At 38.6% G+C, this 26,714-nt stretch overlaps 1 protein-coding gene across 2 annotated transcripts in view; it reads right to left on the minus strand.

The window, feature by feature from the left end:
• LOC107657917 (semaphorin-6B-like) overlaps window positions 1-26,714 on the minus strand; it is a 145,444-nt gene that overhangs the window by 110,938 nt on the left and 7,792 nt on the right. Inside the window, exon 2 of one of the 2 annotated variants that reach the window (XM_016446231.1) lies at window positions 19,587-19,685. The exons of the other annotated variant lie outside the window; for it this stretch is intronic. The gene's annotated coding sequence lies outside the window, so the exon portion shown is untranslated. The remainder of the gene's footprint in view (window positions 1-19,586; window positions 19,686-26,714) is intronic. 2 annotated transcript variants of the gene reach the window in all.

Below are 26,714 nucleotides of genomic sequence, written 5' to 3' on the forward strand. Positions count from 1 at the left end.
TCGAATCTAGTTGAGATCTTGTGAAGTGTGCATTTGTATCCTGCATGATCGCGTGTTCTCTGCGTGACGGTAGGTCCATGCAAATTGAATGCGGACGGACAGGAGGAGAGTTCTGCTTGACTGGAGACACGCGATCGACAAACTAAACTCATGATTTCAAATTATGCTGTGCTTTATGCATTTGCCCACTCTTTTTATTATACTTTTTCAAAGCTTTATTTCAACATTTACATCATTGGTAATGTTATTGTTTTAGTGATTATGCAAAAAAAAGGTCATTTTATATGTTGTTTGTTGATTTTTAAATATAAAACTTGAAGTGATTTATGAGTCAGTACTTTTTTAACATAATATAATATAATATAATATAATATAATATAATATATCAAAAGGCTGATATTTGAAATACCAAAAGGCAGTTCCTTTGTTTTTGTTTCACTATTTCCAAACCATTAATATATTCTGACACGGGGCAAACCAGTAATCAATCTGGGCGGACCGGTGCCACCTGGGCCCTTATGTGTCCTCACCCCTGGAGGAGAAGAGAGTAAGAGGGTCAAGCAGGCAGACAGACAGGTCTGGAGGGTTGGATTAGAGCCTAGGGAACAGTGAAGATGAAAGCAGAAAGGATCAAATGTTAATCAATATGCAGCACATGCTTTCTGAAGGTTCTTTAGTGTCGCCCTTTTGCATACGTGTCGGGCACCACATTTGGATAATCCGTTTTGTTTCGTGCATTTGTGTGTAATGGGAGACTGGGAGAATAGTACAGATAAAGTGGTCTCTGATGTCTGAATTAGACAGGTTTTCAAAGCTTGTCTAAAACAGTGTGTTTTCAGCAAATTTGCTCTAATACTGCCACAATGTGTGCGTGAGGGTTTATTTAACTATAGTTTAGGGACAAATTTGTCCCCAAAACTAGCTAAATCTGACAAAGCCTCATTTGGGGATATCCTGGGATAGCCTTGTTTTAAAAAATTATTCATAAATAAAATAAATTATGAAAATTATGCTGTGGTTTTCATTCTGAAAATGATGTATACGAGCAGAGACTAAAGTATTTCGTTTTCTGTCCTTGTTTTCCTTAATGAGAACGACTGTCATGTGTTCTGCCGTCAAGCTGACGCTGAAGTCATTACTATAACGATCAATGTAGATATACAGGATATTGATGACACTGTCTGAACAAACAGATTTGGTTTCATCACTTGCAAAATAAGTAAGGAATGTCCATCCTAAAGATCGAACATGAAAATAACTCCATTCCATTTACTGTGTAAACAAAGCCTAAGTAAATTTGTGTGTTTTGGAAAGGAATTGAGAGCGCAGGAAAGACAAGAAGAAAAGGAAAAGATGATATGTGAAAAGAGGAAAGAATAGAAGATAAAACACACACTGAGGTCATAGGTGCGAAATGATATACAGAGAAAGGAAACAAGAGAAAAAGAGCATAATGAGCCTAATTTGAGAGAATAGATAAAGTGAATTGAGAAGGGCATTGGTGACACTCAGGTCGCTTTTGTATCCAGAGGATCTGTCCTTCTTTCAACATATTCTCCATTAGCTTCACTCAGATTGTTCGTGTGTGTGTGTGTGTGTGGCATGTGTGTGCACAGTGGTGGAGCCATTTCATTATGTGGATGAAAGTGCAATCCATCCAGAAACTGGATAAAGCCTACGTCAAAGAGGAAATTAATGGAAAATGGAATGGAATTGTTAATGCCATATTTAATTAAGTTAAAGCTACTTTATTTCCAAATAATATCATTTAACAATGTCACTATTAGGGACCAGCCATTATAAAATTCTGGCCAATACAATATGCCAACAATTATATTAATGTTATGGCCAAAAAGTTTTTGAATGAATGAATTAAATATTTTGGGGCTATATTAATATTAATTAATACTACTGCATGACATATCAAGGCTACAACAGTTAGTTATTGGCTCAATCTGATAAAAGTAAAACAATTAAAATAAAAAAAATAATGTTTAAAAAAATGCTTAAATGTCACAAGTGACTTTCAAAAAATGTATTATGTATAGCATTAAAATATTTACTAGATTTAAAAAATTTAAAATTGAGATTTGCCAAAGATTAAAGTGAACACTAGACAACAAGAAAGGTAATCTAAATTTAAATCTAGGGGAAATGAGCATGCACAATTAAATCCAATATCATTTAATGATGATGCATTTTTTATTTTTTTTAATGGCCGATAACTGATATGGATCACACTGAACCTGAACAACACACTAGAAACCATATGTTCCAAGTGTCAACTGACTGTGCTGACTGAGAGTAGATAAACAGAAAAGGTTCATGCTGGCAGTCTGGCTTCCTGCGTCTATATGTTTGAACCAGATCTCTAAATCTGATCTCTGGATGTAAGTGTAAGTGAATCTTCGGTGCTGCTTCTCCCTCTTCCTACACCCTAGATACTGACACATACACAGACACATCAGATTCCCCAGGCACAGCCTTGGCTCTCACCATCTCCACCAGCCTGTCTCTCTCCACCTCGTTGATCATCCACCACCCTGGAGAAACACGGAGGTTTCAACCTCACATTGAGTTGGACCGAATCGACTCTCCTCTGGGGCCCGTCACAGATTTTAAGCAATCTTATACCACCAAACGGGGACACACAAACTCACACAGACACACAACCCCATAATCACACACTCCACAGGAATCCACAATGTCTCAGTAGTGAGCATAAAGTTCTACCAGAATAAAGCACGCACATCCACCTCTTGGCAAGGATGATAAACGGGCAGTATGGAAGTGGGCATGAACTGAATACAAATGACCGTTTATGTCCAGTAAACACCCTCGCTCTGTCTCCTTCTGTCTCAGCATCATTCGCGCATCGCTCAGATTGAATCACCGCAGGTATGTACTAACATTTCCTTTCCCAATCCTTCACTAAAAAGAACGGCTAAACTTTAGTTCTCAGTTTGTTACAGAAGACACATTTGTACTTGTCACTGGCAAGTTCTTGGCAGCAGCTTTATCAAGGTACAGCCTTGTTGAGCGTGTTTTAGTGGCTTTTAATGCCACAAAACAAGACTATATCGAAGGTGTCTGTGATTCAGATCTAAGTAAACCAAGAGTGGATCAATACTCTAATTAAGGGACATTAAAGGTTTGGAAACAGCAGGAAAGCAAGTTTAAAGCCGTCCGAGTTTTTATTCTTTACTCAAAGGTAGAGAAAACACACTGATGGCCATACAATGCTGTTCAGTCTATGAAAACCACATAATTCTTGTCAGCTGATAGCAACCAGATCAATTATAAACTGATAAAATACATTTTATATAAAATAAGAAAAATATATATTTTTATATATACATATAAAAATAATGTCATAAAGAGATATAAAGCATCAAAAGAGCATCATTTAATAAAGTATGATCTGTCTATCTATCTATCTATCTATCTATCTATCGGTATAGGCAAGGATGGTAATATTAGTGCAATACTGTTTATTGATATTAATTTAAAATTGGAAACAAAAAGCTGTAGCTTAACGAATAAATATGGAATTCACAACTGAAGAAAACTTATAATTCTGACCAATACTGAAAAGCTGCTACATTTCTGAACAGTAGGCTACATAAAATAAAAACTAACTGTGGCTGGTTCCTTTACATGTCAGTCAAAACTTTTTTCCCAGTTGATTTCCAAATCAGTTAAGCACCCACCCACAAAACCCATTACGTGTTTGAAAACCAGTTCAAACACGTAATCACCTGCCAAGTAGTTCAGATGTAATGGATTCAGTTCAGAGTTATGAAAAATCATGTATTCATTAGCTACAAACACCACTGCGACTAACATATGAAAGTGCAAAAAAGCTACAGAAACTAGAGTAGAAAAGCAAAAGGGAATCTAAGACCGATTCATTTCACAGTAGCCATTCCTCAAAAAAAAAAAAAAACCTCAGACCACAGTAAAGAATTACCACAGCCGTCTGTCTCTTTTGCTCTGCGCGTTGTTGTAATGGAGTGTGGTGAAGAAACCATGAGGTCAGAATCATCATGCAGAAGATCAAAGTTTTCTCTGAATACTCATTGCCTGGGGCCCTGCCAGTTAACCAGAGCTCTCTTTCTCTCGCCCCCTCGTTCCTTCTCTCAGGTCAGCTTAAAGATTGAATAAAAAAGAGCCTCTGGCAGAATCACCCCATTCCCTTTCATCTTTCTAAAGTATTGACTAGGGATGGTCAGGACTGTCAACTAGTCGGCTAGTTGGTCAACAACTGATGAGTCGATTAGTGATATTTCTTTCATCAGTTTTGGAAAAAACTAAGGAATTTAGATGTTTTTTTAAGATATGGTTTTTAGTGTGCCGTATTTTAGCATGCTATCAGTCGACAACTAACATTAATCTGCATCCTTAAATTCATCCCCTTCATCTCTGGCAACAAAATCACCTCCTTTGACAGTAAATTTTGCTTTTTTACTGTATGTTGCACTTTTAAAGGGACAAATCATAATGGGATCCAATGTTGTTTTGAATTGAGCCCCAATGATTTTCAATACAAGGGCAAAGACAGTTTAAATATTCTAATTAATATTTTCTTTTCTTGTGTTCCGAAGAAGAAATAAAGCCATACAGGTTAGGAACAACGTGGGTGAGAATTTTCAGTTTTGGGATCTTTAAGATACTGTGTGACATACAAAATAGTTTCTAATTGGTGGCCCTAAACCTGTGTAATCATACTGGGCTTCCTTAAAACCAACTAGTCATTCAGACAATCCACTGACAAGTCAATTCTAAGAATATGTATTTTTGCACATCCCAAAAGTTGACACAGTATCACAAAATGTCACTCACTCACTGTTATTCATTCTTTTGCACACTCTCTAATTCACATTCTTACTCTCTGGCAGATGTGATGGCTTTTCTGTGCAAAAGTGCTAACATAAATGATAAATAGTCAGAGGATCCCAGGTGAAAAAGACGTAGTATTAAATGTATTAAAAATATACTTGAAATTCAAGTAGTATGTTTATAATACATTTGTATTCCCAACATGCTTATTTGAAGTGCAATCTGAAAAAGCACAATTTAAATATATTTCTTTTTCACCTGGGATGTCATGAAGAGGTGAGATCATTTTTCAAAGTCTAAACCAACATTCCTCATCCCCTTAAGATAATATCAGCATTAAACTTCTACACAAATGTGTGAAGATGTGTTTTGATCTGCTTGAAATTGTGACACTCACATTTTTAAAAACTGCGAGGCAGTTCGAAACACATCCCGAATGTTTTCAATGTGGAAATGTGCCAAAATGTTCCTGTCTGGGATTTTACACAGCCAGCAGGAGCCGAAGGTGTGACTAGCAATAAAGCAAATGGAAAGCACAAAGTGTGTCTGGTCTGAACATCACACACACATTCACATTAAAATAAACCTGGACAGCTAGTTATCTTTTCCATAGGAGCCGATTTAAAAGTAATCTCTTTCTCGGTCGCCTCTCTGATCCTTAAAGTGGGCAAAAGCAGGAACAAGGCTTTTTTTTATGTATCCTAATGCATTTTTCAATAGTTCAGCCATTTAAATGCTAATGCTCCCATTCAGGGCCGTCTACATTGAATTTCCTTAAAGACGTTGCCGGTTATCAAGTGGCAGGAGTAGGAAATTTGCGCTTGGTGGTCCATGACCCCTGTCTTTTATCTGTAGAGAGAGGGAAAAAAGAAAGCTGACACCTTATGCTCTTCACCCTCTGAAACGGTCCATCTCTCTGATGATGAGGCATGAGCGCAAAGGTGGATCAGCAGTATAAACACAACCTCCGACCCTGTTTATGTTATCTAGGCCTAACGAGGAGACCACCAGGCCACTCCAGAGACCACTCAGGACCACCAGGGATAACAGCCATGTGATTGAGCCACTCCAAACTGAAGACTAGAAAAACACATTTCAAAAGACATGACTGTTTAAATGATTATTAAAGTTTGAAAATACTTGTTTCTTTAATTCTTTATACTAGTTGTCTATATCAGGGATTTTCAACTTTTTTAATGCCAGGAGCCCTAAATATAATGATCCAATTGTGAGGGCCCCCTCTTCGAAAATATAAAGACAGCTATACATTTTCATGTATAAAGACCCATTTATACTCTGTGGGAAAATATGTGATATTATAAAGACACTGTGTTGTTCGCAAAAAATAAATTGTTTTTTTTTTTACTGTACAAAAGTTGAAGCAAACTGAATTAAAATACTGACTTTGTAAGTTCATCTTTTTTCTACACACTATTAGAGTCATGCATAATTTTCAAAAGTCCTTCTATAGCTCTTTTCACAATAAATACTGTTATAGAAGTTTTATGGTTAACTATGCCAGGCCTAAAAATGAATAAAATTAATATATATATTGAGACCCTAGAAACCTCCTACAGCCCCTCTGAGGCTTCCCGGATGCGAATTTGAAAATGTCTATTATTTCCTGAAGGTCAAAATAAATGCACATCTTTTTTTAATTTGGCTGATTAATTGACTGTTTCTTTGCATCAAATAAGCAAGTAAGTAAATAAATGCACATAATAGCTTTCTAAAAACTGAAAATTAAAACATGTCTATGATTTGGTCTTCAGGAATTTTTTGACTGACCAGTTGAATAGCTTTAATAGCTTTGTCAAAACCAACATGTAAAATTAAAGCATTTGGCTTTATTCATGAAACAAAAGCAGAACAAATTTATACCGAAAATAGTTCATAAATCCATTCATAGGTAAATTTCACACTCATTTCAATGGGACCATTTACATACAAATGGTTTTACGATTTACTAATGGTTTCACAAAATTTGTTCTGCTTCCATTTAATGAATAAGGATCATGGATTGGCTAAAAATCAAATCTCTCATCAGAAGCTGAAGTCACGCATTACCCTAAAATAACCTAACACTATGCTGAGTCACTCCTTGACTCACATCCCTTCATTAATGGAAAAAAAAAAGTGTCAAAACGTCCAGGTAGAGCCACAGGAAAGGCAGTGCTTCCTAAAAACCCTACCCTTCATTGTGCTAAGCCACTTTAAGGCTCAGTTCTCTTTCCTTAATCAGCATTCCTTCAGTGCTGATAGGGAGAGTGAAGGGAAACAGTATTATTCCACCTCACTGTGCCAGTACCAACAGAGTATTAATAGAAGAAATCCAGCCAAGTCATGGAGGACTGCAAACCACACACACACATAAAGCAGGGCGGTCCAACGCCGCAGACCCCTGGGCTTCATGCCCCATCAAAGAAACTCCTTCCAGTTAGTGTATGCATGTGGAACCAAAGCTTTTCCTCCTGCTTATACTGACCCAACTAGAGCAAGGGAAAGATGTCATGTGCAAGGGCCTTAGAAGGATCAAGAGAGAGTTAGAGAAGAGACAGACAAGATATAGAGATATACAAGGTGATGTCTGCTCTAACAGTGTGGTAAATCAATGGTAACAAATGGTCTCTGTATTTGCACCTGGTCACATCTGCGTCATATTGGTCGGCTGAGAAACATATTGAGTTTCCGGGAGTGACTTCAGGAGGATAAGGAAAGAGAAAAACGGGGAGATGAGGAGATAAGGATGAGACCGCTGGGAAACAGAGAGGAGGGCTGTAAAAAGCCGGTGTTCTCCGTTCTCTCGTGCATTAGAATTCATTACGCTGCTCCTTATCGCATTTTACCTCCTCTCTCCTCTAAATTGCCGTCTTTCTCTCGTCTTCTTCATATCTCTCTCATCTATTTCTCTCACCTTTGCTCTCCCTGTGAGTAGTGCTACACGATACAGGACCTTAAGTGGGCCCCTCCCATCACAGGGCCCGGGACAACACTTCTCCCGGTTTTCCTGGTTGCTCTTTTATATCTCAGGAGTAGGGCTGGGTATCGAGTTCGATACTTTTTAGGCACCGACCGAATTGCCTCGATACCATCGAGTATCGAAAAACGTCTCGTCGTTCGGTACCAAATTTCGATACCGAAGGGGTTAATCTCATCACCATCAGTGAGCCAATAAAGGCCCGGGTATACTTCACTTTCCGCGTTCCGTTCCGTCTCGCGCTCAGCCGCGTCCGCACAGCTTTCATTACACTGGTGCGTTTATGTTTTAAAATGAAAATTATCCTCATCATACTGGCGTTTCCACTGTGTTTCAAGACGGCTTTCCACCATCTCCAAGCGACAGACCGGTCATTCAGTCATTCATTTCCAATGGAGAGTAGCGCGGGAGCTGCATGGAGTTCCGATCATATGCATCGGTATCGATATCGAACATTTTTGAACGATACCCAGCCCTACTCAGGAGTTCTCAGTTATGTCTTTGTCTCAGATTTTTCTTCAAAAACACCTGAGAAAATATGAAAATGCAACCAGATTAAATAATTGCTAACATACAGTATAGAAAATATTATTAAAGATGGCACTAACCTTAATATTGCATGATATATCAGGACCATAACCACAGACAAAAAAAGCAAAACTAATCCAAATCACTAAACAAAACACAAAATCAAAATACCAAACAAAACAAAACACAGTCAACTAAAACAAAAAGCAACACAAAACCAAACCAAAACACTAAACATACACAAAATCAAACAAAAAGTCAACCAAAGCAAAAAGCAACACAAAACCAAACCAAAACATCAAACAAAACAACAGACAAATCCACCAAATAAATAACACAAACCATACACACAATAAAGTAAAATAAAATAAAATAAAAATATCTTTCTTATGAGCTTCCTCCATGTCTCTCTATCTTTTTCTTATCAGTTCTTTGAGGTTGCCCCGTGTCAGGGTTTAGAATGATAGCTGCAATCCGTGTACAATTTACAGCTCTTGGTAAATAATGACAACACTTATCATGAGTAATAATGCTGTTTGCATAGCTGGCCAGCTATTTTGCAGACTGAGCCCTGCTGCTGTGCAGACGCCATGGGCCCTGCTGAGTAATCTTCAGTTCAGGAGTGTTTCTCTCTCTGACTCCAGGTGAAATATGGCCTCTCTCCAGGGCCGTGGTGGTCAGTGCTGCTCACTTAAGAGAAGACCGCTAAGCCGTGTCCATTCAAAGTTGAATCAAACACTGTTAACCATACCCTTCTCTCAACAACCGTCTGAAGAACTCTACAAACGCCCATCTCATTTCAGCCTGGGCATAGACAGATGCTGCTCTCCACTTCCGAGAGTACAAGATCCTACTGGAGGAGAGCCACACGGAGCATGAGGCCATATCTAAAGTGTGTGTGTGTGTGTGTGTGTGTGTGTGTGAGATCTGTTAGAGATTTCTCAGTTGCGCTCTGATTTGAGTGCCGATTCTTGTGTGGTTGGACAGAGTCCTTATGTGGGCCATACACTTCAGTTTGGAGCTGCTGAAAAACACAAGACACATCACACAGACACACACACACACACACTTAAATACATCTCCAGTGCAATAATAAAGCAATTTATCTGTCTATATTGTATTTTTGGTCTTTTCCAATAACAAAAACACTGGAAATAATAGCATGAAAGAAGGAAACCGGATCACCCGAAATCAACTCACAGTTCCCGCATGAGCACCACTGCTCTTTGTCTAGTGCACACAGCTCTGACAAAAATGAAGCTATTTAAAAACTATGACTCAGAGATATTGGTATGAAACTATTCTCACACACACTGAGGCCACACCATGACCTTTGAGTTCGGTACAAGTTTATTCGGATTCCAGTGGTCTCGTGGTGTCAAAGTCTGGTGCTGTGCCCCAACTACGGATTAAACTTCACCAATACGCACGCACACCAAAACCATTCTGCATATTATTCGCACACAAAAATCTCTTTTTTTTCTCTCTCTCTAGAATAAAAGATTTTGGCACTGTTTTACTGTGTCTATTCCCACTAATTGAAGCGTGTGTGAACACTAATTAAATCTCAGGGGGAGAGAAATCTCTTGATGCATGCTGGGAAAGTGTGTGAGGAAAACAATGGCAACAATGCAGCGACGGAAGAGGCCCATAGCCTAGATACATTATCAACGAGAGTTCAGTTTGACCGATCACACACATACAAAACCACACATGACTCTAATACCATTTGGAGTATTTATCTTCCTCTCTCACACTCTTCCAGCTCTTAAAGTCTATATTTGCATATGGAGTACTTGAAAGAAGTGAATTTGGGTTGCTCCTTGGTGTGTGTGTGCATACTAATCAATCTCATGTTTATTAAAAACACAAAGTACAGAAAAGTGTTTTAATGACTTATAAGCCAGATTCCTCCAATTCATTAAGCATTCAGTCTCCACAAAAGTTTCAAACAGAGCGCACATTCACACTCACCATATATGGTGTCACTCCTCCCCTTGTGAATACTTACACCCATTATTAATGAATGTGACAACCGTAATTCACTAACTAATAAAACTTTTCAAATGTAATGCAAATTTAATTAAAACAGTTTGGTATAGAACAGAAATGACAAATTGAAAAAAACTAGGCTACTTGTCTTTTGGTTCATTGCTAAACAATTTTTAATAATACACAGGAACTGAGCTTTGTGTTATTATGATATCTAATATGTTATACATGTCACCATCTTTCCAAATGAGTCCATACAATTTAAAAGCAGCCACTGTCACTGTCAAGATCTTTTACTACACCTTATTACATGACAAACACTATCCTAATATTTCTTCACTTAGCCAACGGCAAGAGATTAACTATTGGCATCCTTGTTTCTTATTCACAGCCACAAAATTATTACAATTTCAAATGCACTTTGGGAAGTAACTTCTGTTCCGAACAAACAAAAAAAGTGATTAAAGGAATTTCGTTACTTAAATGTGACTGTCACTCCTTAAATTACGCAATGGTACAAGGCCAGTGAGAATGTTATTGCAATTAAGAGCTACACATGGTTTTGAACTGAAACTACAGCAGGAATGTGAGCAGCAGCCATTATTTTTGAGCGGTAATGTCCACATTTTAATAAACGGAGACTTTAATGAGCTGAGAAGGCCACTAACTGTCCCTTTAAGGATTAATAAAGCAATAATCTGTATAAATAATGTTGGATACAAACAATGAGTCCGTGGTGGAGCCAACAGTACTAGGCTGTTGTTTAACTTCCTCTAGAGTCCCTTTGCACCAGTTCACTGATGTTAACTGATGTGAAAGCATCAGACGGAACAAATATTCAACATTCATTCTAACAGACCTTAGTCAAGGTAGTGTCATATTTAATTTTTGACAGGAATAAAAAAACGAGGCTGTAAGGAACAGAAGTACGTTGTGTTCAATTGATCGTACTGTTGTTTAACAACATAATTGTTCAGCCGACAAAACATCTTTCTAAAAAACTTCCAGTAGACAAAATGTTTGAAAATTATTATCTAGGACCTTTATACAGTGCATGCCATTGTAAAGCCATTAAGTCTATCCCTCACAGCCTCATTTTTATTAACATAAAATCAATATGGCATCTACCCATATTAACATCACGGCATGACAGAAATGATTAAAAGACGACTCCTGTTCCATCCGATTTTGTGGTCGTGTTATTGCAGTTACTTGATTTGCATACTTTCTTTAGCACAACTGATGCTGAAACAACACAGAAAGTGTGAATAAACTGCATTACTTAGTGAATTCTCCTCCCTCTCAGAATCTGCATTTCACTTCATGCAGTTTGCTTTATTATAGCTAACTTATCCACATGGGTTATGCGGTTCAAACTGGTACTTACTCTGCAACAGGAAACCCTGAGTTCATCTTTAATATATACAGTTTAGACACTTAAAATAACCCCACATCCCTCCGTCATTTCTGTTGATGAAGCCATACTATAATCAGAGCTATTTACTGTGATCATCAGAGGCTTCACATACAAAAAAGACTTTAGACTTCAAAGCCGCAATATTGTTTTAACACCAACAGCGTAATTGTGCCTGGGCTAAAGCATATTTCCCTCTGCAGACAAATCAGCAAATAGCCTGCAACTCAGTCAGAGATCTTGTCTCTAGTGGAAAACAAAAAAATTAGAGCGAGGGGGAGAGCTTCTCTCTATTCTGTTTATCATTCATCTAATTTTGTGGTTAATTAAGTAACGTGCGTCTCAGGGGCTTCCTCGGTTCCGGAGTCAGAGCTAAAAATCTATCAAACCCATCCAAGTCACTGCGCTCTTGTTTCACTCCACACAAATGAGTCTTCTTATTGCAATAAATATACACACACGCCATGTCATTCGGTTACACAGTGTCACACCCCCATGCTTTGTCTCACATTTTCAAACACTCCTTCCAACAGTTGATTGGAAATGATGATGATTCTCAGTAATGATCTGACTAAGAGCCATCGGCCTCTTTTCCTCCCACTCAGGAACACGGCTTCCAGGATGTGTGTGCTTGTGTAAGTGCGTATCCCCCTTAGTCCCAGACTCGAACTCTCGTCCAACCTCACTTTCCCTCACCCTTCATCATAACCCTCACCAGAGGCTCATTAATTTCATCTCCATGTACGTTTCCTGGCCAAAAGCACACTATGTCCTTCCAAAACAGCCCTCTGAATGCTGTAGCGGAAACTATGCAGCTCATGCTGGAGACTCCAACAACTCTCACACAATCACACAAACCTCTCCATATACAAGTTAGTAGAAAACTATTGGTTTGAAAACAATACTTTTGCCTGCAATAAAATAATGAGTGCAAAGCAAACGAAAACTAAAAAGAAACAAAAAACACAATAAAAATGAATCATTTTAATAGTCAGTGCACTCAACGCATGGCGGAATAGTCTGACTTGAGTGGGTAAAGGCATCCCACAGGCGATATGGCTTGAGATGCTGGCGATACGGATAACAAGAACGGACAGAAATGAAATCCTAACGACAGGCAAGAAATTGCAGATCACTCTTCATTCTGATGTAAGCAACTTTCATGCAACGATTTGGTAATCCGTAGGATTCACATCTCAGACCATGTCATATGTAAGTGCACCGGCAAAGCCAAAGAGTTTTTTTTTTTACTCCAAACTTAAAAAAAAAAAACACTTGTGCACAATTTAAAAATTATGCATTTAATCCTATTTGTGTGGGTTTGAATCCAAAACCTACGATTACAATAGTTTACAGATACAGCAATTGCTTTGTTTCAGGAACAGATGAGATTTAGGTCATTCTGTATTATCTTTAGTTCATACTCATATGCAAGACTTTTTATGCCTTGACAGTGGTAAAACTCTTTAAATTAAAAAATAGATTTTAGAATCAAAGCCTCACAAAAACTTGAATAATGCACAAGCAGCTTAAGTTCTGCAAAAATAAATTGACCCAAAAATGAAAATGCTTTTGCCCATATCAAGAACAATATTGGACCGTGCTGAGTATTATTGTTGGGAAACAGATTTTTCCAAAATATCTTCTTTTGTGTTCCTGCATGACAAGGTTGGGAACAACATAAGGGTGAGTAAAAGAATCACTTTTTGAGTTAACTATCCCTTTAAACCGCTTAAGAGGGGCATCTTGGGATATTTTTGCGGTCTTCTGTGTAATAGACACTGGTCCATGTTTGCAATTCCTTTGTGAATACAGATGTAGATTCTTACCTCAAAGGGCTTGTTTACTAACTAAAATTACTAAAATTGAAGTATATAAAAATGAAGCAAAAACTAAACTGTAACCATCAAAACCATTGTTAAAACTACTAAAACTAGAGTGTCATGTCAAATAAATCTAAAAACAGCATTAAAATGCAAATGCAAAACCTTGCTCTATAGGGCTGAATTGGAACTGCAGTGAGTTACGGTTCTCTGTATAAGACTCAAGGTCTAATAAAGGCACTCAATACAACTGAAAACCCTTGAAGGAGAGGACACACAGCAACACACATCAAGGGACTTAAACGGACTCATGGCCTTGTCCTCCATCCCCAGAAGAGAGCTCCAGAGTTCTCCAACCAGTCTCTTTCTAAATCAGCACACGCAGCACATTTAGACATCCTACCCGTTGTCCTCTCTGCATGGGCACCCCGGATGGCTGCGCTGATGCAATGTACTTAATTGGCGGTAATCAGGTCACTGGTCAGATGCAGAGCTACTCTGGGACTTCTCAGGAAGCCCCAAGTTCCTGCCCCCTAAGAGTGCCTTAAAATCAGGCTGCCCTACAGTTACAAAGCCTAACTGTATCATGTCCTGACAGCATTACGTCTTCCTGGGCCGTTTTAGCAGGGTCACTCTATCTGGCTATATTAAGCCGGTTCCGTAATGGCAAGTGGATAATGTTGTCCACTATATAAAGCGGTGTCATTACTGTCAAAATACTCTTAAAACACGTGATTGGCCCAATTGGGCCCAGTGCATTTTCCCTCATGCTATTATAAGCAGAAAAAACGGACAATGCTTCCTGAAATAACGTGGCTATTTGTGTGTGTTCCGGTTGTATCAAAATACATACAACCCCATTTCCTGCAGCCCGCACGTGGCGCATCTCTCTTTTCCTCCTGCGTACTTAGGCTCACTTTTCATATCTGCATTTTTAAGCACGGTTGCTTCTCTGTGCGATAATTATCATAAAACGGTTTACCTAAAACAGCGTGTTTATGTTTTTGCATTTGCTACGTCTCCAAGCCTCTTTAAAGTCGCATATTGAGCAGCGAGAAAGCAGGTGGGTTATTATTCAAACCGCTTGTCGGGAGTCTTCGGGTCTTCGCCGTCGACTGATATTAAGGACGTTACACCTGCTGCTTTTTATTGGATGTATAAAACAAGACAGCCATTATTAAGTTTCCGAAGTGCAAGACAGCCATTATTAACTTTCCGAAGTGCAATATATCAGCATGACTCTGCTAGCCAATGTCACTTAATTGTTGGGATCAATCTCCATTTTCAGCGCCACCAGATCTCATCTCTTAAACATGCTTGAACACTTTAGCACGTAGATGTGCTGGAAGTGTATTCATGACCTAGTTTAAGACTACGCCAGTAACATAGTTATCAGCAGACCCAGAAGGTATCTGTTGGATTTGTTAGCGCTGATTTGGGAGGAAAATTCTCCAGAATGGATGTTGAGAATCCTGAATTCTTATTTGATTATTTAGAGCTGAAATAATAATCAAATTAACCAAAATATTGAATAAAAGGAGCAGAAGGTGTCTTTTGAAAGAAGGGTGGTCCAAATCAGTGGAGATGTTCATGCAGATTCTGTGTGGGCCTGGTAACCAGATATGACTAATATCAGACACGGTTATCAAACATGACTAATATCAGATAGAGTGTGACTAAAGAAATTACAGTCCTGTTCCAGTCTCTGATTGCTGAGTGTGAGTGTCAAGATTTAGCCGCTGTTCATGGTCCTAATCACTATCATTAATGAGCATGGTAATGCAATGCAGAGAAATGGCTTCAGGTCAGCTCAGCTGGAGCCCAAGGGATCCCTGGAGAGCCGGGTCCTCATCAAGAAGCTAAGTCTTTTCTTTTTTTTTTTTTACGAAATCTGACAACCATAACAAAGAAAGAGCGGAACCATACTATATGCAAGTATGCAAATGCTTGGAAAAAATTAATCGAAAACATCATCTTCGCTAACAAACCTCTTCTGTAGGTTGTACCACTGTGACAGCAGTTAACCCAAAAGAGAACTGACCGTGAACTATTTCTCAATAAATTAACCTACAAAATATTGTGACTTTTTTCTTGTTTAGTCTTAAGTTTAATCAGGGAGTGGTATATCATACACTACCATTCAAAAGTTTGGGGTTGTTTTTTTTTATTTTTTATTAATACATTTATTCAGAATAGATGCACTAAATTGATTGAAAGAGATAGTAAAGACTTACATTGTTACAAAATAACTCTTCTTTTAAACTTTCTGTTCATCAAAGGACCCTGAAAAATGTATCAGTGTTTCCACAAAATATTAAGCAGCACCAGTTTTCAACATTGATAGTGACAAGAAATGCTTCTTAAGCACCAAATAATGATTTCTGAAGGATCATGTGACACACTGAAGAGTGGAATAATGGCTGCCAAAAATGTAGCTTTGCCATCACATGAAAAAATTACATTTCAGAATATACTGAAATAGAAAAGTTATTTTAAAATGTAATATTGCCGTTTTTATTCTATTTTTGATGGAAAAAACTGCAGCCTTATTAAGCAAAAGAAACAATCTTACCCATCCCAAACTTTGAATGGTATTTGTATTGCGCTACCAAGTGTATTCTAATACATTTCGTAGTTAGAAGAATCAGCATTCGCATACTTTCACAGAGTTATGTTCAATTTTAGTTTGACAAACATTGATGGTGGCACTTCCAGTTTTGTTCAGCTAAGATGGCAAAAGGCAAAAACACAGTTTTTATAAACCTCCACACGTGAAGACAGAAAGAAAGAGAGTGTGATTAAGGAAAAAGGTGATTCTCAGGATTCGGCTTGGAAAGAATTAATCAGGAAGGTTTAGCAGGGGAACAGACCTGAATACACAACAGACTCACATCTCCATTCCCACGTCTACACAGTCAGTCTGGGATACAAGACCCCTCTCTGTAATCACAGCAATATTTCAACTCTAATCCAGCATGCTTAGGTCTTCAGCTAAAACATCCTTCGTCTCTTGCAGGCGCCAGCAACGCTGTCCACTTTATTCTGAAAAAGCACTCCAGATTCAAACGATATCAGCACCCTACTCACTTGTACTTACTGCAAGTTGTCTAAGTGGGTCAAGGGGGTCTCCGCAGGGATCTCATAAGCCACACGTGCTGTCAAGCAGCAGCTAGGTATGGCTGATAAGACCCTCACAGCGACAGGCGAGAACCCTGCTGATTCATTACTGAGCCAGGCCAGGATGAGCACTGAGCTCCGATGCCCAGAATCACACCAAGGCAAGTCTTGCATCCATCATTGCACCCTGGACACTAGGAATTAGGGGTGGAACGGTTCTCTGTAAAAAATCTAATCATACGGTTCTCCATGCACTAGGACCGCGGTTCAACTTAAATCTGACAGTGCATCTGTAATATGGTTCGTTATAAATAACACGTAAAACAAACAATTTTTTGCGCAAAAAATCGCGCGAATATGAACGTGGTTTAGCGCAGCTCGTCAGTGAACAACGGCTCTGTGTAGTTAATGCTGCTCAATGTGAAAGCACGCAGGTGATGGAGATTTACCGCTGATTACAGAACCGGCTTTACTGATAAGATGCGCGTTAAATATCGCATGCGATTAATCGTGCAGCCCTACCTTCCGGCCCGCGGGCGGAGTGAGAAGATGTGCGTGTGCTCATACGAAGCACTTAAATATTAAGCTCTCTCTGAAGTATTGTGTTTGAATGGACAAATTCACACAAAACTTATGTCAAAATGCCCGTCTTGGTACGTATCCTATAGCAAACATAGCCGGCTGAACGTACTGTATCAGTACTAATCACTGGAATAATCACAAGGAAATCACTCACTGCTCTTGATTGAATAGCTTTTGTAACTTTAATAATGATTAATCTTTCATTTATACAGTAAATATGCAATGCTATTTTACATTTGATTACTTTATTCAATTTCTGTACCTAAAAACTAATGTTAGACCTACCTACAAATTTATTTTATTTGTATCTTTACACTATTGTATTTATTTGTGCTGTTGCTTGTAGTTAGATAGATTATTCATATTCTTTATTTTTATTTGACGGTATAGTTTTTGCCTAAACATAGCACATACTGAACCATACCGAAACCGTGACTCTAAAACCATGATACAAACCGAACCGTGAGTAATTTGAACCATTCCACCCCTACTAGGAATGTACAATTCATCCAGAAGAAAAAAAACTCACAACCAAAATCACAATTGTGCACAAATGCAATGGCAAATCAGGGGTGTTTAAACCAGACTGTTAGCCATCAGTAGACTGTTTTTGTGTTTAACTTCTGTTCTAAACTTCACGTTGAAATGTGCAAACCTGCAGTGACAGCTTCAGTGATTGTAATGGGATGGGAGTGCTCTGGTATTGCCACGTTGCTCACTTTGTGTGTATAATTTATTCAAAATGTGAACAACACTTCTGTTTTTCCTGCTACTAAGTGGGCCAGCGTGAAGTCAACCATTTAGGCACTTTCAATTTGGTCTTGATTTACTGATTTACAAAATAGCAATAAATTAATTCAGGAACACATTACTCGCAAAAAAATCCAATGTACAAAAAAATACTGAAATAACACTGAAAACAACTCAGAATTTTAAGGGTTAGAAATGCTATGGTAAAAACCTGTTAATTGGTTAACAATTAAGTTCCTTTAATGTATGATGTGAAAACTATAATAAATGGACATTTCATAGAATTTTACAGTAAAATGCTGTTAAATGTACAGCTTTTTGTAGTAAAAAACAATTCATCTTATAATTTTCAGTCAAAAACCATAAACTGACATTTCATTTAAATAATTAGGCCCCTGTTTCGCAGATTTTGTTGTAAAAATAATGTTTATTGCTTTATTTGATTTTTTTGTGTCATCATGATGGTGTTTTGTATTTGTGTCTATGACGCTGTGCAACATACATACATGTTGGTATTGGTGGTTTACAGGGAATCTCCATAGGCGTAATGGTTTTTATACTGTACAAAATGTAAATTTTCCATCGCCCTACACCAACCTACACCTAAACCTACCCCTTACAGAAAACTTTGTGCATTTTTAGATTTTCAAAAAAACTCCATTTAATATGTTTTTCAAGCCTTTTGAATTACGGGGACATAGGCAGTGTCCTCATAACCCACCTTCACATTGTAATCCCTCTGTCATACCCATGACATTATACAAATTTGTGTCCCCATAAACCACCCAAACCAGTGCACATATATATACACAAAGTATTATACTACCGTTTTATATTGTCAATTTTTATAATATTAATTCGCAACATTTACTAAAAACCATTCACTAAAACAATTCAAACAATAGGCTAATTAGTTTACCAAACAATGAACAAAGCGGATTAGGTATTTCTGGAATTGAAACAAATGCTGATAATCTCTGAATGACTAAATATCAAGCAATTAATCTGCCTGGATGATTTCTGTCTAACTACATCTGACTTCTCTTAAAGCAAATTCTATTAATCGAATTTCATAATCATGATTACAGTATCAACAGAAATAATTCACAGTTATAATCTGTCATAATCATGCAGCCCTACAGGGTACAAACGCATAGGGGCCTGTCTAATCAGAATCTTGGATCATTAACACAAATCCTCTAATTAACCTGTTAAGTATGAGAGAGCGGCCTGCAAATGTGGCTCACAGTGGCTCCAGAGACCAGCGTGTGTATGTGCACACACAACTACAGGGTCGTAGGGGTTTCAGCTTTGTGCTTTGCAACTGGCACTTTGTTCTTATGGTACAAAGGGAGAAAGAAACAGGAAAAGCAAGAGAAAGACAGAAGCTCATTTGAAGCAAACAAGAAAAAAAGTGTCATAATATCTTTCCGACATGAAAAAAAATCTACAAGTAGCACAGAGAGAAAGAATGAGTCTAAAGAGAGGGAGAGATCGAGAATGAAAGAACTAAAAATGCTTAGATGTTGACTTCGGGTATAAACATAAAAGACAAGCGACATACTGAGTGAAGCTCCTCCAGGTTGAGGTCTGAACTCTCCTCAGCTTCACACAGCTCCACCAGCGGTGAACTCTCACAGAAGGGGTGAGAAAGAGACAGAGGCTGAGGAGAAATACAGAGCTGAGTTATTATATTAATGAACGGCTCCAAGCAGCAGCTGCCTGCAGAGATGCCGAGGCCGTGCTCAGCCGTTCCCTTTTTCAGAAGCTGCCGGTTTCAATCTGACAGGCAAATGGGGCAATGCCACAACACCCGCTGCTGCTGATGCTGATGCAGAAGACTGTCTTCAAAAGAGAGTCAAACACACACTTTCACATTCTCTCATCTATTGCTCTTTCTCAATATCTCAGCTCCAAGATGAGCAGTTATGTAAAGATGCAGGTGAAAGCAAACAATGACTTTCAGTTTTTCCTTCTGACATGGATGACAAAGACATAAAGGCCACATTTGCATCTCCAGTGTTTACAATAAGAGTTATTTTATTAAATCATTAAAAAAAACTCAGTTTTTATCATTTGAATTCACTGATTACAGTTATCAAATCAAAATCAAGTTATCATTACTTCTAGCCAGTGTTTGCGAATGTACTTGCCAGTATGAGCAATATGCATCAGACAGTCCACGAATGGTCCCTGGCCATACCGTCAGAGCCATAATCTCTCACTTTCATCGCAATTTTAGGCTCGATTCATTTTCACAGTGGGGAATTCTAGTGTTTTTTTTATTGATGGCACATGGTAATTACTCTGTCATCTCTTGTGTGTGTGCTTTTTGCGTTCGGTAGCGGGGGTTTATTATGCCTGTGTGTTGCATGTTTGATGTCCATTGACAAATCTGACTTTCAAGCATTTGTTAGGTTTAGCTTATAGTCTGTTTATAGAACTAAACATCACAACGTAGAGAATGTTTACCTTCGGTGGACCCGTGCAAAACTCTAAAAGGGGACGTGAGAGAAAGCGCGAGAGTGAGGTTGTGAAAACGAACAACTGGCCCAGCTGTCCCAGAGAGTCTTATCTCATAAATAAGTGGAGAAATCTGACCCAAGGAGCCCCAAGCTGTTCTTCCACAACTAGCATGAACACCAGGCTGTTCCTCCGCTGTGCTGCTTCAAAGAAACTTTGTTGTCACCACTTATGGTACCAACGACAGTCGTGAGAAACAAGGCAGGTGAAACCGCCCTTAAACAAGCCAGTGTGAGAGAAAGAAAAGCAGCGGCCTTAAAAGCTCAAGTGCCATCTTTAACATTTGGCAGAGCCAGCGCTCTCCCGTGTCGGAGAGATTGTGCAGTCGACCCTGCGGCTATGCAATTAAACTCCCTCATACAGAGATTCATCAATAAACCTAGCATTAAAAAAAGCACTCAAGATTGTTTACCACAACATATTCCCAGCGTGATCTGGAAAGGTTTAAAAATCCCAGCCAATTTGCTCAGTATTTTACTTGCGGCTCCCTCGGCACAGAGAGGAGCCGCATGTCGAGCAGCGCTAATGTGGTGACCCAATGCCACAGCGTGTTGTGCTTCATGTAACCCCTCGCAGATCTCGAAGTCATGACAGACATGGGGCACGAGGACAGAGCAGAGAGTTCTCAGGGACGATGGTCTCTGGCTGATAATTTCTAGAGTTTACACTGGTAGTATCAAGTTTCCTTGAGGACAGCGCCGGCGGTGGTGCTGGGCAGGCTGAGGGAGAGGGTGAAATAAAGCAGGGGTGACATGCTATGCTATTTATACTGAGCAAGAGTGTGTCACATGATTGCCAGGCTGTCTGCCCCGGGATACAAGGCTCTCTTATGTTCTTTAAGATAACAGACAGAAATTAGGAGCTACAAGTATTTATAGATCTCTCAAAAGCTCACAGGAGATAGTTCAGCCAAAAAAAATTACATTTCTGTCATCATTTATTCACCCTCATGTTGTTCCAAAACTGTATGATGTTGTAGTTATTTTGTCAGCCTACAAAAATGACAAAAAACATCATAGAAGTAATCAGTATAACATGAAGGCAATATTCACTAATAATCTTGCCCTCCTTTGAGCTGTTAATAACAGAGTCAGTGAGTTTAACTCAAGAATCAATTCAGATTTGTGAACTGAATCAATTCACTAAGAACTGACTCAAAAGAATGATTCATTCATAAATTGGACTAATTCGGTTCTTGAGTGCCACTCATTCTGTGATTAAAATGAATTCAATTTAAGCCATAACTGCATGCGATATTAAGACTTGTTGGTTACACTTTACTTGAAGGGGTGTGCATAAGACTGACATGACACCTTCATAATCATAAAATGACACCTACATAATCATGACATGACACATGTCATGAATATGAAGGTTTTTTATGCATGTTTATGACAACTGTCATTAAGTGTCATTCGCTCAGTTATGTAATTTTTAATGCAAAGATGACATTGTTTGAGATGTCTTTGTTATGGGCTATGGTTAGGGGTAAGGGTAGGGGTAGGGTTAGGTTAGGGTTAGGTCAAATAATGTCATATTTGCATTAAAAATTACATAACTGAGCGAATGACACTTAATGACAGTTGTCATAAACATGCATAAAACCTCCTTCATATTCATGACATGTGTCATGTCATGATTATGAAGGTGTCATGTCAGTCTTATGCACACCCCTTCAAGTAAAGTGTTACCGACTTGTTTTTAGAAATAACATTTTACTTAATTGGAAATTCATCTTTTTCTTGTTGTAAGATATTTTTAGAAATGCCTCAGTTTTTTTTGGTCCACATGATGGAGATTAATGGTAAGCAAAACTGTTGGTTACCAACATTTGTCAAAATATCGTTTGTGTTCAGCATGTTTGGAACAGCACAAGGGTGAAAAAAACGACAACAGAATTTTCATTTTTGGGTGAATTCTCTCTTTAAAAACTGTTTCAGAAAACACATCTTACATCATTCATCAAAAATCATCTTTTTGTCCCTTATTTTAAGCATAAATATAACAAAGCTTTTTGTTTGTTTGTTTTTCTCCATACAAATGAAGTCAAAAGTAAGCAAAATTGTTTGCTTACCAACATTCTTCAGAATATATTATTTTCTGTTCCTCAGAAGACAGACAGACATTCAGGTTTGGAATGAAATGAGGGTGAGTAAATGTCAGAATTTTCATTTCAGCTGAATTACTCCTTTAAAAATGTTTAGAAATTTTTACTGCTCAACACAACAAAATGCCAGTGAAGGAAAAAGTTTGTTTTGCAGCATGACATTGTGCACTGTCTGTGAGTGCAAAATGACAAAACCAAAGAAACACTTGCAGGATTTAGCATGCTGAGGTGGGAGTTAGCGATGCTAACGGCTGAGCTAAGCTTCACAGCTCATCTCAGAAAACCTGTCACTCTCTCTCCCCCTCGGTCTCTCTTTTTCTATTCGGCCTGACACAGAAATGCCAGCCGCCTCTGATGCTGACCACAAAAACAAGTTATTAAAAGGCTTGAAAGGGGTTATGAATATTCACATGGGGGATTTGAGAGGAGAGGAAACGCAGAAGCCTGACAGTGGGGTGAGCAGTCAGACTCCTGTCTCACTAAACGATTCGAACACAAATCCATTCAGGTCCTTATGAGCACACGGGGGTGAAAAACATTTACATACAAATACAATTATGCCACCACACACACATACACATGCATACATACAAAGGCTACAGAATCTGATTAGCATTATTCCTCTTCACTAGAGCAAAATCCATCATGTGCTGCAATTGATTTGAAATACATTAGCAAATTGTCATCTGAAACCAAGAATTGTACTCCCTAATCAAACGGATGAGAGCTCTCTCTTTCCATTTTCCCTCTCTTCTGTTTACATGCACGAGCCCAAAATTGCAGTGTTTTCCCCACATGGAGAAGTGCTCTTAACAAGCAAGGACACTCAACAAAGATTTTTGGCTTTTTGTCAGGGTGTTTCAGCTGAACGCCAGATTGATTCGTATGGTGTGTGTGTGTGTGTGTGTATATGTGTGTGTCTGACATCATCCCAAGGGAGCACCAGACTGTGTTACAGCAACTGCCCGCTGACACTAGACCTGTTGCCTCCAGATGGCCTCCGCCACACACACACTCTCACACTCTCACATACACACACACAAACACACACAAACACACACACACACAAACACACACAACACACACACACACACACACACACACACCGTTCTCCTCAGCACAAGAGTGATATCTTTTCATCTCTGGTTCAATATTAAGTGTTCTCTTTCACCCTCCATAAGCTCCAATCACTACGAATCTATGATCTGCTGGTACATTATTATGTCTTGTCTGTAGTTAAAGTCATGAACAGCTCTTTGTTGTACTGTATTGCAGTAGTCATGCCAATAAAGCTTTATTGAAAGTGCAGAGACAGAGGAAGATGAATCTCTACAAGACAAAATCATGTAAAACTAATTGCAATATGAAAAATACCTAATGATACATTAAAGCATAGTTCACCAACAAGTTTTCATAATGCAGTCTTATAGCTCATTGAAATCCATTTGACTTTATGAAAGTCAGTCATAGTATTCATAGATATCACATCCTTGTTATGTGATTCAATCCTTGTTGTTACAGCCTACTTATTATATACTATATGTGACCCTGGACCACAAAACCAGTCATAAGTAGCAGCACGGGTATATTTGTTGCAATAGCCAACAATACACTGTATGGGTCAAAATTATCAATTTTTCTTTTATGCCAAAAATCATTAGGATATTGAGATCATGTTCCATGACGATATTTTGTACATTTTGTAGATGATGTTTCAAGATGATGTTTAAATCTCAATTAAAAAAAAAATGACTCTTATGATTGGTTTTGTGGTCCACCACGGTCACATATTAATAAATGTGTGTGTGTGGGTTTTATATACAGAATATATATTTCTAAATAATGTATTGATTGTTTTAAGATGGAAAACATACAAAAAGAGCAAAACAGTATTACAGTAATGAGAATCATCATTAAGAGTAATGAGAATTTCGAGGGAAAATGTGCTTAAATGTAATAAAATTAATGTCAGATTTTGACAGTACAAAAATACGCCTCATTTTTCTTAGGGAAAATATAATTTCTCATTTTCTTAATGTGGGAAAAATATGACTGGGACACATTTTCATGAGATTTACCCAAAGAGAGAGGGGTAGTCACCAGATGCACTCCACAGCATGGGTTCTGTTTGGCTCTGTGAGCTGATTTGTGCAGGAACTCCAAGGTTTCTATACATTAATTGGTTCCTCTGAGTTCTTGATTTAAATGTTTTTCAGCTGCCAGCAACCCGCCTGTCCGTTAAACACCCACAATCCCTCTCCAGAGCCCCATCTCTTGCTCATTTTTCTCATCCGCTTTCAGGATTACCTCACTGCCTGGCATCTTTCCTCCTGCCCTCTGTCCTTTGCCCTCTCCCTCTTTCTCCTTTTCCCATCTTGAGCCCCACATTCATTTCAGGGCTACTTTGTTCAGTCTCTCTCCCTTGCTCATGCATGATTGCGTTCTGCGGGTCACAGAATGCGGTACGCTGTTAATTACCTTGAGGCTGAGAACGAGCCGCTCGGATAGAGACAGAAAGGACAGAAGAATTAGAGGAAAAGGAAATTCCATAAACACAGATATGGTTAAACATTTAACAATGGCGCTGCACTGTGCAAACAACTCTTCCTAGCAGATTTCCAGTTGAGAGGAAAGACAGAATTGTGTTCTGGGTAAAAGCACCTCTATGGGGACAAAGAGAGGCTGTAAAACGAACATCCTCAGGTGTTTTTAACCACAGAAAAGTGTGAATGTGTCCTCAGAGGCTCAGTGAGTCATCTATGGCTTCATCCTCCTCATCAACACACACACTTCCTTGTCTACCTGAGAGACTGTGTTCTCACAACAGCTGCAGAGCAGTGCCAGCCAAATACACCAAGCAACAATGTGAGATTTCTGTGTTGTGGTGTGTGTAGGTGAGATCACGAGTGATAGACAGATGTAGCCTGAGGTGAGATGAAGAGAAAAAAAAAGACGTAGTGTGTAAATCTGTTTAATATGACACCTGGTGTTAAGATAAATCTTGGGTGAGGGGTACAGTGCTAAATATGGGTGTAAACGGAGTACAAAATGTGCATGACAAAACTGACATGCACATCTTGTCAGTAAAGCCGGTTCTGTGATTAGTAGTAAATCTCCATCACCTACTTTCAGATGGAGCAGCATTTACTGCACAGAGCCGTAGTTCTCTGACAAGCTACGAGAAGAGAAAAGAAACAAAAAAATAATAATTCACAGACGATATAATTGTACGATTATGACATCGAAGAAATGGTTCGCGATAATGACAGCTATTTGTGTAGCTTCTCAGTGACCTACGGCTCTGTGTAGTAAATGCAGCTCCATCTGAAAGCACGTGAAAATACCACATTTAATAACATTTTATATAATTGTACGATTATGACATCGAAGAAATGGTTCACGATAATGACAGCTATTTGTGTAGCTTCTCAGTGAACTACGGCTCTGTGTAGTAAATGCAGCTCCATCTGAAAGCACGTGAAAATACCACATTTAATAACATTTTACTCCAAACTCACTTCATAACGTCAGCCGAGTGTTTGAAATAAATCCTTCTGTGAGATGATGTGGCTTCTTACACAGAATAAGGTACGCAAATAGGGCTGTCGCGATTCGTCGATTTTATTAGACTATTCAATTTTTTTTAATCCTCGACTTAATTTTGCTTGCGTCGACTAACCTGCAAAATACCGGAAGTGGCGCATTTCACAGACGAGAATGTATAAAAGACATTATTAGTCTGTATTGAATTAAATAATAATATGCGCTTTAATTATTTACATGCGTGTAAGTTAAATACGTGCGTCACACAGCGGCTCTGTTCACAGTAGTTCCACAGGAACTGTTATCATTTGCTTGTGTGGAGCATCTCAAACTCCATCTCTGCATGTTGTTGTGAGTTTGGTTTATTATAACGTTCATCTGGGAACGCAACATGCGCAACAATCAGATTTGTAAGGTAAATCATTTATAAATCAACGCAAACTCAGGAGAATACATCGCAGTTTCAAAATAAAAGCTCAAACCCTCACTCTGAGTTTACACGTTTTGATGTCCACATAT

Source organism: Sinocyclocheilus anshuiensis, unplaced genomic scaffold, assembly GCF_001515605.1.
Source record: "Sinocyclocheilus anshuiensis isolate Anshui unplaced genomic scaffold, SAMN03320099.WGS_v1.1 scaffold107, whole genome shotgun sequence".
Lineage (NCBI taxonomy): Eukaryota > Metazoa > Chordata > Actinopteri > Cypriniformes > Cyprinidae > Sinocyclocheilus > Sinocyclocheilus anshuiensis.